The 14,235-nt window shown below is 39.8% G+C and overlaps 1 protein-coding gene across 5 annotated transcripts in view; it reads left to right on the forward strand.

Moving 5' to 3' along the window:
- Window positions 1-14,235, forward strand: part of LOC108123967 (uncharacterized) — a 66,731-nt gene that overhangs the window by 18,317 nt on the left and 34,179 nt on the right. Inside the window, exon 2 of one of the 5 annotated variants that reach the window (XR_011442220.1) lies at window positions 9,427-11,268. The exons of the other annotated variants lie outside the window; for them this stretch is intronic. The gene's annotated coding sequence lies outside the window, so the exon portion shown is untranslated. Of the gene's footprint in view, window positions 1-9,426; window positions 11,269-14,235 lie in introns of those variants that run through there. 5 annotated transcript variants of the gene reach the window in all.

Genomic DNA, 14,235 nt, shown 5'->3' on the forward strand with positions numbered 1-14,235 from the left:
CTTTTTTTTTCCGAATGTAATGGGGTTTCTAGGGTTTAGTTTGTTTGAAAAAATGCTAAATTGTTTGTTCTGTAAGTTAAAAGTCTAAAAATTAAAAGATATTCTGAAGATTTAGGAAGAAAAATGTGAAATAAAAGCCTCTAGGAAGTTAGCTAGATAATGTTTGTTCTTTAACTTAAAAATCGAAAAAGTTTTTTTGAAGAATTAAGAATATTAAATAATAAACATTTCCTTAAAAAATTTATATTAATTCTATTCTATTGAGTTTGAAAAATTTTAAATTTGAGTTATATTAGAATTTATACCCTCCACAAGTTTGTGATAATTTTTATTGAGTTCTGCTAATCAGGTCCTCCTACTTTAAATTTATTAGATGAAATTTCTTTATTAAATATAATTGTTTCTTGTTGTTGACTTTCTATAATTATGTTATCTTCATTATAATTTTTAAAGCAGCTTATACTTTATATTTATATTTTTTTAGCCAATACTGAATTCATTTATAAATACATATTTATAAATATTACTTAATATTTTAAAAACTAATTAATTTTAATTCAAGATACTCCCTTAGTATCTGGAACCACTGTTCAGTAACATTTGTCTTTCTGACTCCCATTCCCCGTCCTATTTTTTATTTTTTTGTTCTTTGCCTGCCTGGCTGGTATCCCCTGTCTTGGGTTTTGGGTCTGGCCGGCTTGGCTTGGCTGGTGACTGCTTTTAAATACCCTTTACCTTGGCCATATTAATGCGGCTCCCACTGTTACTTGTACATTGTTGTTGTTGCTGTTGTTGTTCCTGTTGGTGTTGCTGTTGTACTTCACATGTAGTTTGGTTGTCATTTGGCAGCGCCCGCTGTTTAGTGTCCAACATGAGGGCCGTTGGGTGTCAGCGACGCTGCTGCTGCTGAACCGGCGATTGGGGAATGCGAGAAAGGGAGAGGTGAAAGGAGGAGTACTACAAGGAGAAGGAGTTGGAGTCAGAGCAGGAGTTGGAGAATGTAGAGCTCCAGTGGTGAGGAGAAGGAGTCTCTGGTATTCCGGACTGGTAGCCTCAGAGACAGTTGTTGAAATTAAATGCTCACATGTGGGTTTTGTTTTTATACCCTTGCAGAGGGTATTATAATTTTGGTCAAAAGTGTGCAACGCAGTGAAGGAGACATCTCCGACCCTATAAAGTATATATATTCTTGATCAGGATCACCTCCTGAGTTGATATAAGCATGTCCGTCTGTCCGTCTGTCTGTCCGTCTGTCTGTTTCTACGCAAACTAGTCTCTCAGTTTTAAAGCTATCGACTTGAAACTTTGCACACACCCTTCTTTCCTTTGCACGCAGTATATAAGTCGGAACGGCCCGGATCGGCCGACTATATCATATAGCTGCCATATAACTGATTGATCGGAAATGGTATAACTTTGGTGTTTTTAGAGTTAGAGAGTTCAAATTTGACATGAGAGCTATTTTTGAGAGCAAAATAATACGACATGCCAAATTTCGTAAGGATCGGCCGACTATATCCTATAGCTGCCATATAACTGAACGATCGGAAATGACCCAACTTTCGTGTTTTTGAAGATAGAAAGCTGGAACTTGGTACAGATTATATATTTGGTCAGTTGATCCGACCTACCAAATTTCATTAGGATCGGTCGACTATATCCTATAGCTGCCATATAACTGAACGATCGGAAATGGTATTTGATAGAAATATCAACTTTCGTATTTTTGAAGATAGAAGTTTGGGACTTTTTTTAGATTTTGTATTGTAATAAATTGGATTATATATTCCTATTCCCATAAGGATCGGCCAACTATATCCGATGTTTGCGATATATATCCGGTTTTAACTGCAAGGGTATATAAACTTCGGCTCCGCCCGAAGTTAGCATTCCTTTCTTGTTTTGTCTGCTTTTGTTGGCTGCCCTGGCGCTGAGCTTAAAAAGGCCCCAAGTCAACAGAAACAAACAAAAAGGTAAAAAACAGACCGAATACAGTCGATATTGTATAAATGCCACAATATTTTGTCACATTCTAATAAGACTTGCAGGTTATAGCCAAGATAGAAGGGGTTGCTCTAAAGTTTAGTTTAGGCAAGACCCTCTGTACTTGGAGGTAAGCTAGCTCAGGAGGCTAAAAGGATTGGCCAGGCCCAAATAAAATTCGACAATAAATATCAGCAACTAGGGCGAGTGCCAAAACATATATAAACATAACAATATGTATTGTTTATAGTTATAAACAGATATATAAAATAACGAAAAGAAGACCTGTTCCTGTTGCAAACTCCAATAAAGCTTAAAGTTTTAATCCTCAATGATGGATTAATACATATATATAAAGCATATTAATAATAGTACTAGTCTTTAAACTTTTACAGCAACTATCTCTCTATGGCTATACCTTATTCTGAAACCAAATCAAAGACAGCAATTATGCTGTATAGTTGCTGGAGCACTCTTTTTACAATTCTGGGCCAGGCAGGCAGGCACTTCATTTGCTCCGCTCCGGCTACGGCTCCGCTATAGAGTTCTCCAGAGATACAGATACCCAGATACAGATACTTTGGTCTCGTTCGGTTGTCTTCTGGCTGCATTTATGGTTGCATTTACTTTTTAATTTCATTTCATGCTCTCTTGTTGTTGTTGCACTCCTTTTTCGAATTCAAGTGGAGTCAATTTCTTATGTCATGACAAGACACATACTTCAATACAACCAGACAACAGAAACAGCAACTGCTATGTGGATGTGGATGTGGATACGGATGTGGAGTACATCTGAAGCTCAAGTCAATGGTCCAGAGTCAAAACAGAAATTACAAAAAAAAAAAAAAAATGAGAAAAAATACCAGACAGCAGCAGGAGCATTTTGTGTTGTCTTGGGATCCCTTTTGGAAGATGTTGTCGCCAGTCGAGGAGGCAGACTCTACCTTTCGGTAGAGAATTTTCGGTTTGCTGCGCATGTATAAGGGCTTAAATATCTTTACTTATTTTTGGACATACTTGATTGAAGTATTTATGAGATTTCAGGCATTCGTGTAATTTTCTTTTGAGCTTTAAGTTACGGCTCGCTATGGTTCGACATCATCAAATGTACAACATTTTCAGCTTCCGAACAAAAACAAAAAAAGAGTTAAAATAAATGAAGGAACTCTCCAGATACATATACAGATACAGATATATATATATTTACATATGCATGGAGACCCCGGGTCCAGGTCCATGTTTGTCAGATGAAAAGATATGTCTTTACATGTTTTAATTTTCTTGGAAATTGTTGTTCAACTCAAGCCCACAAAAAAAAAAGAACCGAAGAAACCGAAAACTGAGAACTGAGAACCGAGCCAAACACTTTACGGATTCAGAGACACAAATATCCCCAGCTTGGCCTTCCAACCAACATTTCACTGGCACACTCGTCTCGTTGTTGGTTTATTTTTTGTTTTTAAGTGAAATGTTAAACCTTTTGACAGCGGTAGTTTTCTTATTTAATTTATTTTATTTGCGGTATTTACTCTCGTCTCGTCTGGTCTCGTCTTGTTTGGTTCGAGCTGCAAGCTGCAAGCTCCAAGCTCCACCATCCTTCTTCTTCAACTGGCAACTGGCACTCTCGGAATTCAATTTTGGCTTTTTGTTTAGAGCCAGCCCGGTCCCCTGTCTTTCTCTGCGCATTTTAATGTCAAACAATTGACATGGTTAGGCTTAAAGTTCTCTCCTTCGAGCGTCTGAGTTTGGGTTTTTGTGGCCAATAATTAAAGTTGACAACTTGGAAACGGATATGGAAGCCAGAGGGGTAGACTCACTACTCCGGTTTTTGTGGTTTTCAGAAGCTTGAAAGTTAATTTATCCTATTATCCCGCCGGAAAAGCCCGCCTTAAAACTTAATTGACTTGCTAAATATTTTGAAGCTTTAAGGACAAATTCTATGATAAATTGTGAGAAGCAAAAAAAAAGTTTCATCTCCCAGAGCAATTAATCCCGATTATAAGCTAGAGATACTTATGGAACTGTAATCCAAACTGTAGACCAACTCTTGGCATTTCTCGCTCGATTCATTTATCTTCAAGTTCAGCGCAAGTTTCTCCAGTTTAGTTTTTTTGTTTAAAGTTTTGATTAGAACCATTCCTCAAGTTACTGTAACTCAAAACGCTTTGGGGACACCGCAGGAAAATAGAACACAATAATCACAAGAAAGAACTATCCCAGCTCCCGAGCAGCGAGAAAATTAGAAATACTTTTGTCATTACACACGAGAGAACCTAGAAGTAGAATACCAATCGATGTGGGGAGTTGGGGAGGAGCAACTTTCTTCTCGGTGTCATTTCTCAAAAGCTCAGAAAAAAAAATGACGAAACGCGCCACTTGGATTATTAATTACAATGCCCTTCAGAGTTGAGATTGTTTTGTATCTTACAGTGTGTATCATCGAAATCGAATACGAGAGATACAAACCCCCCGACTGTGCGACAATTTTGACTTTTATAAATATTTTGACTTGCCTTTGGTTTTTTTTTGTATCTGACAGATACCGCTGCCACCTTCTCTCCTGCTGGCTGATCTGCTTTTTTGTTCAGGTTCTGTTTTCGATGGATGGATGGATGCTGCTGGATTCTGCCGGCGGCGTATCTGTGACAAAACATCATTCAACGTGTGCAATGATTGATGATGCAACTCAAAGCAACTTGTACTCAATTTTCACTGCCCTGCTGAGCGAGGAACGTGGGGCTTACACTCGCTCCCAGACATAACTTGCCGGGCATGACAAAATGTCACAAATATTCTACAAGCAATTTGTTTAAATATCGCATAAAAAAAAGCAAGTCTAAGACTCTGGCTAATAGTAGAACTTTAGATACTCTAACTCTAATCAATAAATAATAGAAAGAGGTAGAAGTTGAAAGACTTTCAAGGAGAAACCTCACTCTCTAAGGAGAGTATCTTAGAAATGAAACGAAAGGCAATTGCGTGTTGCAGCCACAAGACCAAGTACTCGATGGGATACTGACTGACAGGCAGCCGGGCGGGCAGAGAGGGTATGCTGGTGGAAACTTAAGTCTAAACCTGCACAGAAACCTGGAAGCCGCCCGGTCGAGCCAAGGGGAGCCGCAGAAAGGCGCGCAGCCGTGCGGCAATTAATATGTGAGCAAGATGCAACCATTGCCATTACCATGTGCCTTCAACTTGAACACAAAATAGTTAACTAAAAGGCACCCAACCAGTGGGCAGGGGTGAGGTGAGGGGATCTAAAGTCCAGGTCGAAAGCTGGCAACGGCAACAGCTACATGATGTGCAATTACAAGGCGGGCTAGCAGCAGCAACTGCAACACTGCAACATTGCAGCAACAAAGCAAGCATAAGTGCAGTGTCTGCCCAGCCTTGCCCCGCCTACTTTTTGTGGCAAGAAGAGGAAGAAGAGTAGCAGCAGGAACAACAACGAGTGCAACAGCAACAACAGCAGCAGCAGGCGAAGCAAAAAATATTGCATCTTCTCAAGCATTTAATCTTCTTTGCGCCTTTTTTAACCTTTTATTATTATGCCTTCAACGTGCAAACGTTTTGCTACGCTTTATATATACCCACCTCATCCCCCCCTCTCTTAGCCATGGAGTTTGGTGTCCCAACTCGCCTTCCGTTTTGGGGCGCAGTTACTCACACGCCAACCCAGGAGTCTAAGAGTCTCCATTCCCAAGTCCCAGTACCAGTACAAGTCCCAGTCCCAAGTCTCAGCCAAGTGGAATTCCAGCTCCTGCTTTTGTTGTTAATAATTTTCTTTTCTCTGCTCACACAAGCTGGCTTTTGCTTTTCCTTTTGCAATTAGAATGCGTGTTAAGTGCACAAAGATACAAAAGATACAACAGATACATTTCAAGGGAAGCAGCAGTACTCTTAGGGGATGGATGTTGTTGGGAAATACACTGAAAGAGGACAGCTAAACTCGCTTTAAATTCTTACCATTTTTGCATACAATCCACAAAGCAATGGCCATAAATTACAAGACAATCAAATTTAATTAATTTCCATGTGGGTCCAAAATCAAACCCCTAACCCTTTTTTGTAGGACAACCCCTCGATAAATTGTGGCTGGCTAGCTGGATAGCTGGATAGCTAGTCCCTGTTAGGACAGTCTCTTCTTAAGCCGCTGATTGGAATGTTTTTGTGTATTCAGCTAGAGGTCCAAAGCTGATTTAACGCTCTCATGCAATCCCACTTTCGAGTGGTGGTTGGAAAAACTGTTGTCGATAGAGGGTTTTACAAATAGCCATTTTCCGCGGCAGGACTAGGAGGTTTTTCAATTAGATAGGTCTTCTTTCGTTTCGCTTGTTATTCCGATGATGGGATTGCCATTGTCAGGGCTGGATAGCTGGCAGGGTGAGGGTCAGAATCGCGGTTTATTTCGGCAATTTGTCTAAGTGAAATTTGCATTAATCCCAGAGGCAGATCTATCTCTGATATTTTTTTTCCTTATTGGCCATCTCCCCTTCACTGTCTGCGATAACAAACAAAAACTTTAAGCTGCTCAAAACTCGCTTAGGGGTTGGAAATTAATTAATAAACAAGGGTGATGAGATAAAGTGGGGATTTATTGTGGGATTTATGATGGGTTTTTGCAACATGGATGCTCCGCAGATGTTTTTCTTTTTTTTTGAAACTAACTGGTTGAAAAGCTTATACTTCAAAAAGAGAGAGAGAAAGATTTCATTCCCACAGACAGCTACAGCTTCATTAGCATACTGGAACTTTTCACACCTACTCACTAGACTCGCCTCATTTATGAATCACTTCTTTAAGATCACCCCGAGACCAAGCTGTAAGCCCTCCACATACGCAATAAATATGCCATGCTGGCTAAAAAATGCCTTGACAAAAAAGCAAAAACTGTATCTTATAAATACGATTACCGCGGTCTGCAGATGGAGCCAAAGTGGCCACTCATCCCAGAGGCAGAGGGGCAAATGCCAGGTTATAATTTCACGAAATATTTTCATGGAAAGAGCATCTACTGAAAAATGCATTAAGTGCAGGAGGAGAGCCACTGCAACTGGAGGGAGGGAAGCCATAGACAAGCCAACGAGTCGGAGATGGAGCTCATAAAGGGGGTTAAGAGGGGATATAAGACTTCGTACTAGACTCGTACTAGTACTAGTACTTGAATCAGACTTTAGAGACAATCAGTGCTGACATATATTTACTTAAAAAACTAAACTAAAGTTTAGGAATATTTTAAGCAAGTCTATAGCTAATAAGCTCAAATAATAACCAACTTTTATAGAGAAAACCTAAAAGGTAATTCAGCAACTCTGTCTGCCTGCCACTGGCATTGCGACTGCGCCTTAATTCTGTTGCTCTTCCTCCTCCTCCAGAGCCAAGTAAATCTCAGATATATCCCAAAATGCAAGCCAGATTTGTGCAGCAAAGGAACAAAAAAAAAAAAGAAATAGGAGAAAAAAAATACATTCTGCATCTGGTAGATACATGCGCTCGAATGAGCTCGGTTCTGTGCAAATATTAGAGCTATGTTTGTGCTAGCTTGTTCCTGCGGCTAAAGATTTAATGATTTGCACTTTTATGGAAATAATTTTTGCTTCTACGGTCCAGTCCAGTCGCCGATGTGGACGATGCACAACATCCAAGCATTCTGTGCATGGCAGCAATTAAAAATATTTAATTATCGTGCAAAAAGTTGTCCGAACATGCGCAACATTTCTCACATGTCCAGGCAGATACAGTGGCGACCCATAGAGATTAGGATTAGAGGATGGGCATTGGTGTTGTGGCATTCTGCAATAGAATCTACCGAAAAGCGCTGTTTGAAAATTCGGAGGCTGCCAACAATTTCCTGTTGTCCAAAACCAGCTCAGCACCTCGGCTCGGCATTGGTGAGATACGCTTCTTGGGAAACAATTTGGCAGCCACGTTTCTGAGGCGACGAACCCAACACATTTCGATTTAAACGCTTTGAAGATGAACCGACCAGTGGTTAGGGTTTTCGGTTCATTTAATTCGATATAGGCTCTGCATATTAAGTCTAATAATAAAGCCGGGAATTTATTGAATATTTCGGTGGAGAACCATTCAAGTTTATAAACTTGAAACTATCAAGCCTTGAATTTATGAATGAATCGTTAAAGTTATGAACCATTAGGCGATAATATCTTGTGGCTTTGGTCTCAAGCTCTTCGGATTCAAGTGGGTGATAAAATTTCACATCAGATAGTCGTGAGTTAATGGAAATATTATATGAAAAACAATAAAGGAAAGCTATGTAGTGATATACAGTGAAGGGTAGTGATATACCCTTGCGGTTAAGATTGGAAATTTATCGCAAATATCGTATATATCCCCTCGTATATACCGTATATATATCCCCTTAAATGGGGTACCTCTATAGGGTCCACAGTGATGGCCATATCTTCCCCAATTCTTATCCGATTCTCTAGCGGGGTACCTTAAACGATTTCTGGATGGATTCTCCACCATTCTGCATCAAAATCCTGAGACAAAATATTTTTTCGATTTTTTGTCCATTTTTCCTGAAGGGATCCCTTGAAAATGCGAGTTTTCCCTATGGGGTCCACAGTGATGGCTATATCTTCCCCAATTGTTATCCGATTCTCTAGCGGAGTACCTTAAACGATTTCTAGATCGATTCTCCACCATTCTGCATCAAAATCCTGAGACGAAATATTTTTTCGATTTTCTGTCATTTTTTCCTGATGGGATCCCTTGAAAATGGTATTTTTCCCTATATGGCCCACTGTGATGGCCATATCTTTCCCGATCCTGATACGATTCTCAAGCGGAGTACCTTAAACGATTTCTAGATCGATTCTCTACAATTCTGCATCAATATACTGAGACAAAATATTTTTTCGATTTTTTGTCCATTTTTCCTGATGGGATCCCTTGAAAATGGGGATTTTCTCTATATGATCCTTATGAAAAGTAGATTATAATACCCTCTGCAATGGTGTAATAAAGATAAATATTGAGAATAAAAAAAGACTACTCTAACTAGAGTTCCAAGCCTGTGGAATGCAGTCTTAGCGCCCTCCAGCCACCATGGCCATTTGTAATTGTGTCATAGGAAGGGAATGAATGCCCGATGCCTGGGTGGCTGGATGGCTGGTTGCAGAGCATTGCTCTGTATCTATTTAATTAGCCATTAAAATGTCTGCAATTGCCGGGGAGAGTGGAGAGTGTGTGTGCAACGTCACATGCCAAAGATCTACGTGACGGCTTGCATCCTTTTTCGTTCTTAGGGGAGTTCGATTCACACTTGACAGTCGCACCAAGTATCTTGAGTATCTTTGTACATATATTTGTGTGTCCAGGTACTCTTTTTCCACCTGACTTTAGGATTAACTTTAGTGTTTGTTTTTATGTGAATTTAACTAATTAAGTTTTCAATTCTCTCTTTTCTATTTGCAGATGTAAGTGCTTGAAGATACATATACCAACCAACCAACCATTTAGTCTGCTTGGAGCTCAAGGTTTTGTTTGTTTAAACTGATGTAGGCTATTTTCCTTAATTAATTTATTGTGCCCGAGGTTGAAGGGTTAGCCATAAAATAATTCAATAATATTTAATTACCACAAGCTGACTTTTTCAGTGTTATTCTATCGATGATGGCTATTAGCCAGTAATTACTTTTTGTTTTCTCATCTCTAAAATCAATTTAATTAGTTTTACAAATTTTAATTCAATTATTTTTGTGTTAGAGGCATAAATACTATCCTGGTTGAGGAATCTCCTCAGATTCCAAGATGCAATTAAATTTCTCTAGACCACTAGACTCTACCAAGAGTAATAACTCAAAGATATTTTAACCCATTTACCATGAATGGCAGGCATTTAATTGACTGATTGCAGTTGGAAATTGAATGAATGAGTGTCGCCTTGCAAAAAAATCGTAAAAAATATCATTTGATGTCGGCGCCGTGCTCTAAATCACAAACACATAAACCAAATTTAATTAAAATCTACTCAAAGCGGCATCCGGATTATGTGTCGCCTCTGCTCTATTATTTCGATTGATTTATTTGCTGCACAACAGAGCCGGTTGGGGATTTTTATTTTAACATTTTCATCAAGTTTTTTTTTTTTTGCTGAAACTTACTGGGTGTTCCCACTCGAATAAACATAATTCTCATGATTTATGGATTTGGCACAATGAATAAACACTGGCCAAGTGCAGAGACTTTGTGCAAACTATGAACAGAGCCAGCACAGACACAGGAGGAGCATTTAGTTAGGTCTCCAGCTCGACTGAGCATGAGCCTGAGCCGATGTTGATATATTAGCAGGCAAAACGACTATGTATATACATGTTTATTATTAGCTGGGGAGGGGGTGGGGCAGGTATGAGAGGCCGGCCTGCAATCATAATAAATGTTCATTGAAACCTTTTAAAAATCGCGCTGCAACAGACACAGCCTCTGCAGCCGGCTCGCCTCAATGAAGCACTACAACAATAAATTTTTAGCCACGAACCACCAACCTGAAGGCCCGGATCGGATCAGTCGTTTCAGCTCGCCAGCACAGGGCAACCACTACCAGCACATAAACATTAATAAACTTGTTGCAATCCAAAAGATAATTAGCCGTGGCTAGAGCTCCAGCAACACCAACTACACCAGCCACACCGCCACACACACTCATCACATAAAAATAAACCTAAAAGACAAGAGAGCAGCAACAATTTGCTATTTAGTATAAAGTTTCATTAAAAACCCACTACGACTGCACTATGTATCTTGAAGATACACACAGTCGCAGTCGCAGTCGCAGTCGGAGTCACAGTGAGAACCCTCCATCGCCTGCCTGCTGTCGATCATAATTTAACATAAAAATGATTTGATTACTATAATTTCTTTTGTGTTTTGGTATCACCTGGTAAGCTCATTTACTACAACGGCAACGCCGCCTATTACTCACACCGGTCCGGGTCCGGGTCCGGTCCGGTCCGAGCCGAGCCGGTCTTCATCTTGGGCCCAGAGTATCCCCAGCATGGACCTCACCGCATGCAGCGTGTGTCGTTTTGTATATATTTGTGGCTCGAACCGAGAGCCCCAAGAACAAAATTAAGCTAAAAGATGGACACGGCAAGAAAAGGGCTGAAATGAAACTGCGGGAAGGCACCAGAAGAGAACCCCAGAGAGTATCATCCTAGCACTGATGAAAATTTTAGGAAATTAAAACGAAATATTAGATATTTTTAAATAAAGGTTTCTTTAAATATAAGAAGATTTTAAGATTTTAGAAGAAAAGTAATAATATGTATATGATTTTAAATCAGAAAATCGTCCTTATAATAATATCTTATACTTTTATTATAAAACCTTCTAAGTAGTTCATAATTGGAGATTAGAATTCTTATATTTTATAGCTGAAATTATTTAAATTTCTCTACTTTTTTCATATAATCTCTTAAATATCTCCCAAATCCACACCATTTGCCTCAGTGCATCACGAAACCTGGCTGGCAAACCCAGAAAGAAGACTGACAAACCCGTTCCGGTGCCCTGCAACAGCAACCAGCCTCAGTCTCAGTCTCAGTCTCAGTCTTCAGTTTAAAAACTTTAGTTTCAAAAGAACTCCAATACCAAGACCAAAACCAAGTCCAAGACCGAAGCCAAAGTCAAAGACTTGAAGGCAATAATAGCATCGACTTAAGAGCCACGAAGTAGTATACTTCATCGGGTAGTGGTACAAATATCTTGTTTCATGTGTGCGCTGGACGTTAATAGCAGGCCGTACCATTGTCCAAAAGCCAGTCGCCTCTGCTTGATGCCCCATTCCCTCTCCCTCCCCCTCTGATATCTGTATATATATGTTCTTGTTACCTGTCCTACCTCCCCCCTTACTTACCTGAACTTGCATCTTCGCTGAGCGCCGCTTCTTGTGGCAGTCGTCCCTGCTGCATTTCATCATTCATGCGCATTATTTTAGATTTTGGAGAGCTTTGTTTAGGAGATACTCTATAGATACTCTATATCTATAGAGATACTTTTAGATACTTTTATAGAAAGATAAAAGTCTCAATAGATACTTTTTGGAAAACTATATAAAGAAATAGAAAGAAATCTTAGTAAAATGTTAGGATAACCTACATATATTAATCAAAGCTCAATCTGTTATACATTTCTTGACTCTAACTCCCAGGTTATCTTATTTTCAAAGTCCTTAGAGCATCTACTATTCGTTTTGAAACTTATAAAGCTACTTCCTTCATTTTTTCTGTTGCACTTCAGCGTTTTGTGGGCCTCGTCCATGGTGTATCCTCTTCTGGCTGCGTATCGCACTGGTCGAGGTCTTAGAAGCGGAGATTGAGTTACATTGCTGGGGATTATTATCAACTGTATTATCTTTTCTTCTCCTTTTTTTGTTGTTGTTCCCCTCAGTTCATGGCGGCAACTGCTTTTGGCCAGAATGGGGAAAAAAAGCCAAATAAAAATTCGTTACGCCGCTGCAGCATTTACTCAAGTGGGGATTGGGGATTGAGGAGTTTCGTGGGTTTTGGTTTCGAGGTTTTTTTTTTTTTTAGGGTTTTGCGCTTTTTTAATGATACCCTCTCAAGTATTTTCTCTTTCCCCTTTCGAGTTCTTAACCATTTTTTTGTGGGTTTCTGTTTGTGAGCTGTGCTGGTTCAAGTGCCGTCGTAATTTGTTGTTGTCTGGACTCCGGACATGCATGTTTCATAAGTTTTGGGGGCAACAATTGTGTAAAATTATGAGCTGTCCATATTTGCCATTTGGCATGGTTCCAGGGCATCATCAAGCCATGCCAGCATGTATGTATATCCATACATCCGTGTCGGGTCTTTTGTTTCATTTTTGTGGTCATAAAATAAACTGGAGTAGGTGTTGTCGTTAAGTTTTGATGTGCCACATTATACTAGACACCCATTGTGCAGTTTATGATTGCAGATGAATGGAAGCTACTAAAAGCGAGGAAGCCCACTGCGCTCTCTAATGGGAAATCAGATTTGGCCTATTGGCATAAAACTCCCCTTGCTAGTCAGTCGTACTCGTTTTTATTGATTTTTTGTTTTCGCATAAAACTGAGAGACGACGACACTTTCACACAGAGGAAACATTAAAACACTCTCCTGGATACTGGATATTGGATTGGAATTGAATAAAAGTGAATGTCGTTCGTCGAGGGAGTTGAACTTTGAGGAAATTAAATTAGTTCGAGATTCGTGCGGAGGAAGTTTATAAACATAAATGTCCAACTGATTTAAAATTGAAATCAAATCAAATGTTTAATCGATTGACTAAGAGAGCTTTAAAATGGTTAATTAATCTCTAATAAAAGTGAATAGCTTTTCTTTAGATTTTATTGTTTTCTTCCACAATGGCCGAGACTCTCCGAGACCCACACTCTTCGCTTCAAAACTATGTAGGTCACATTACAGTGCTTGGCAAATGTCTGCGGTAAAGTTTTAAATCATATTTAAAGAATACGGCAATAGAAACCGCCAAGGCATTTTATATGGCACACGGAAACCTATCCATTGCACCACAATAATAGTGGTGGTGGTTCGGTGGTACTGTGGTTCGAGATGGAAGCCAAAGCCAAAGCCAAAGCAGCAAATGTTCCAGGAAACTATAAAAGACAATAGCGGCAATATGCCAGCTCTGGTTTTTGTGGTTTTTTATGCTCGGACTCTAGACTCTATACTCGAGGAGGAAAAGAAGCCTTTCTGGCTCTTGGCGTGGGCCTAAGTCAACAAAAAAAAGCCAGAAAAGAATTGAAGCCTCAATGCCGGGACGGTGGACGGCGCCTTTTGTTATATCATATACTACCACTACCCGTATAGAGAACCCCTCTTCATAAAGGGGGAGGTTGTGTGTGCTCACGCATTAATATAGTAGTTCCAAGCCAAGAGTACACAGAGGAAAGGCTACTCAAGAGGCACCTAGGGCTTCCCTTTGTTGCGAAATATATTTCTGCCAGTGTTTGTTTTTTTTTTCATCTGCACAAATATAGATATAGATGTGTGTGAAAATAGTTTATGACAGGGATCGGGATGGTGGTGCGGGGTGGCAAATAATGTTGTTTATGGGCAGAACCGAACCGTAAATATATGGACGCACCTTGTGGTCAAGTGGTCAGAGAGTATCCAACCTGCTCCCATTCCCATTTCACAGTGCCATTGTGGTGTCGTCTCCAGAAAGACTGGCCTGGGTCTGGGTCGGGGTCTCAGTCTCTGTTTCTCTGGTCAAGTGTTGCAG

Source organism: Drosophila bipectinata, chromosome 2L (genome assembly GCF_030179905.1).
Source record: "Drosophila bipectinata strain 14024-0381.07 chromosome 2L, DbipHiC1v2, whole genome shotgun sequence".
Taxonomy (NCBI): domain Eukaryota; kingdom Metazoa; phylum Arthropoda; class Insecta; order Diptera; family Drosophilidae; genus Drosophila; species Drosophila bipectinata.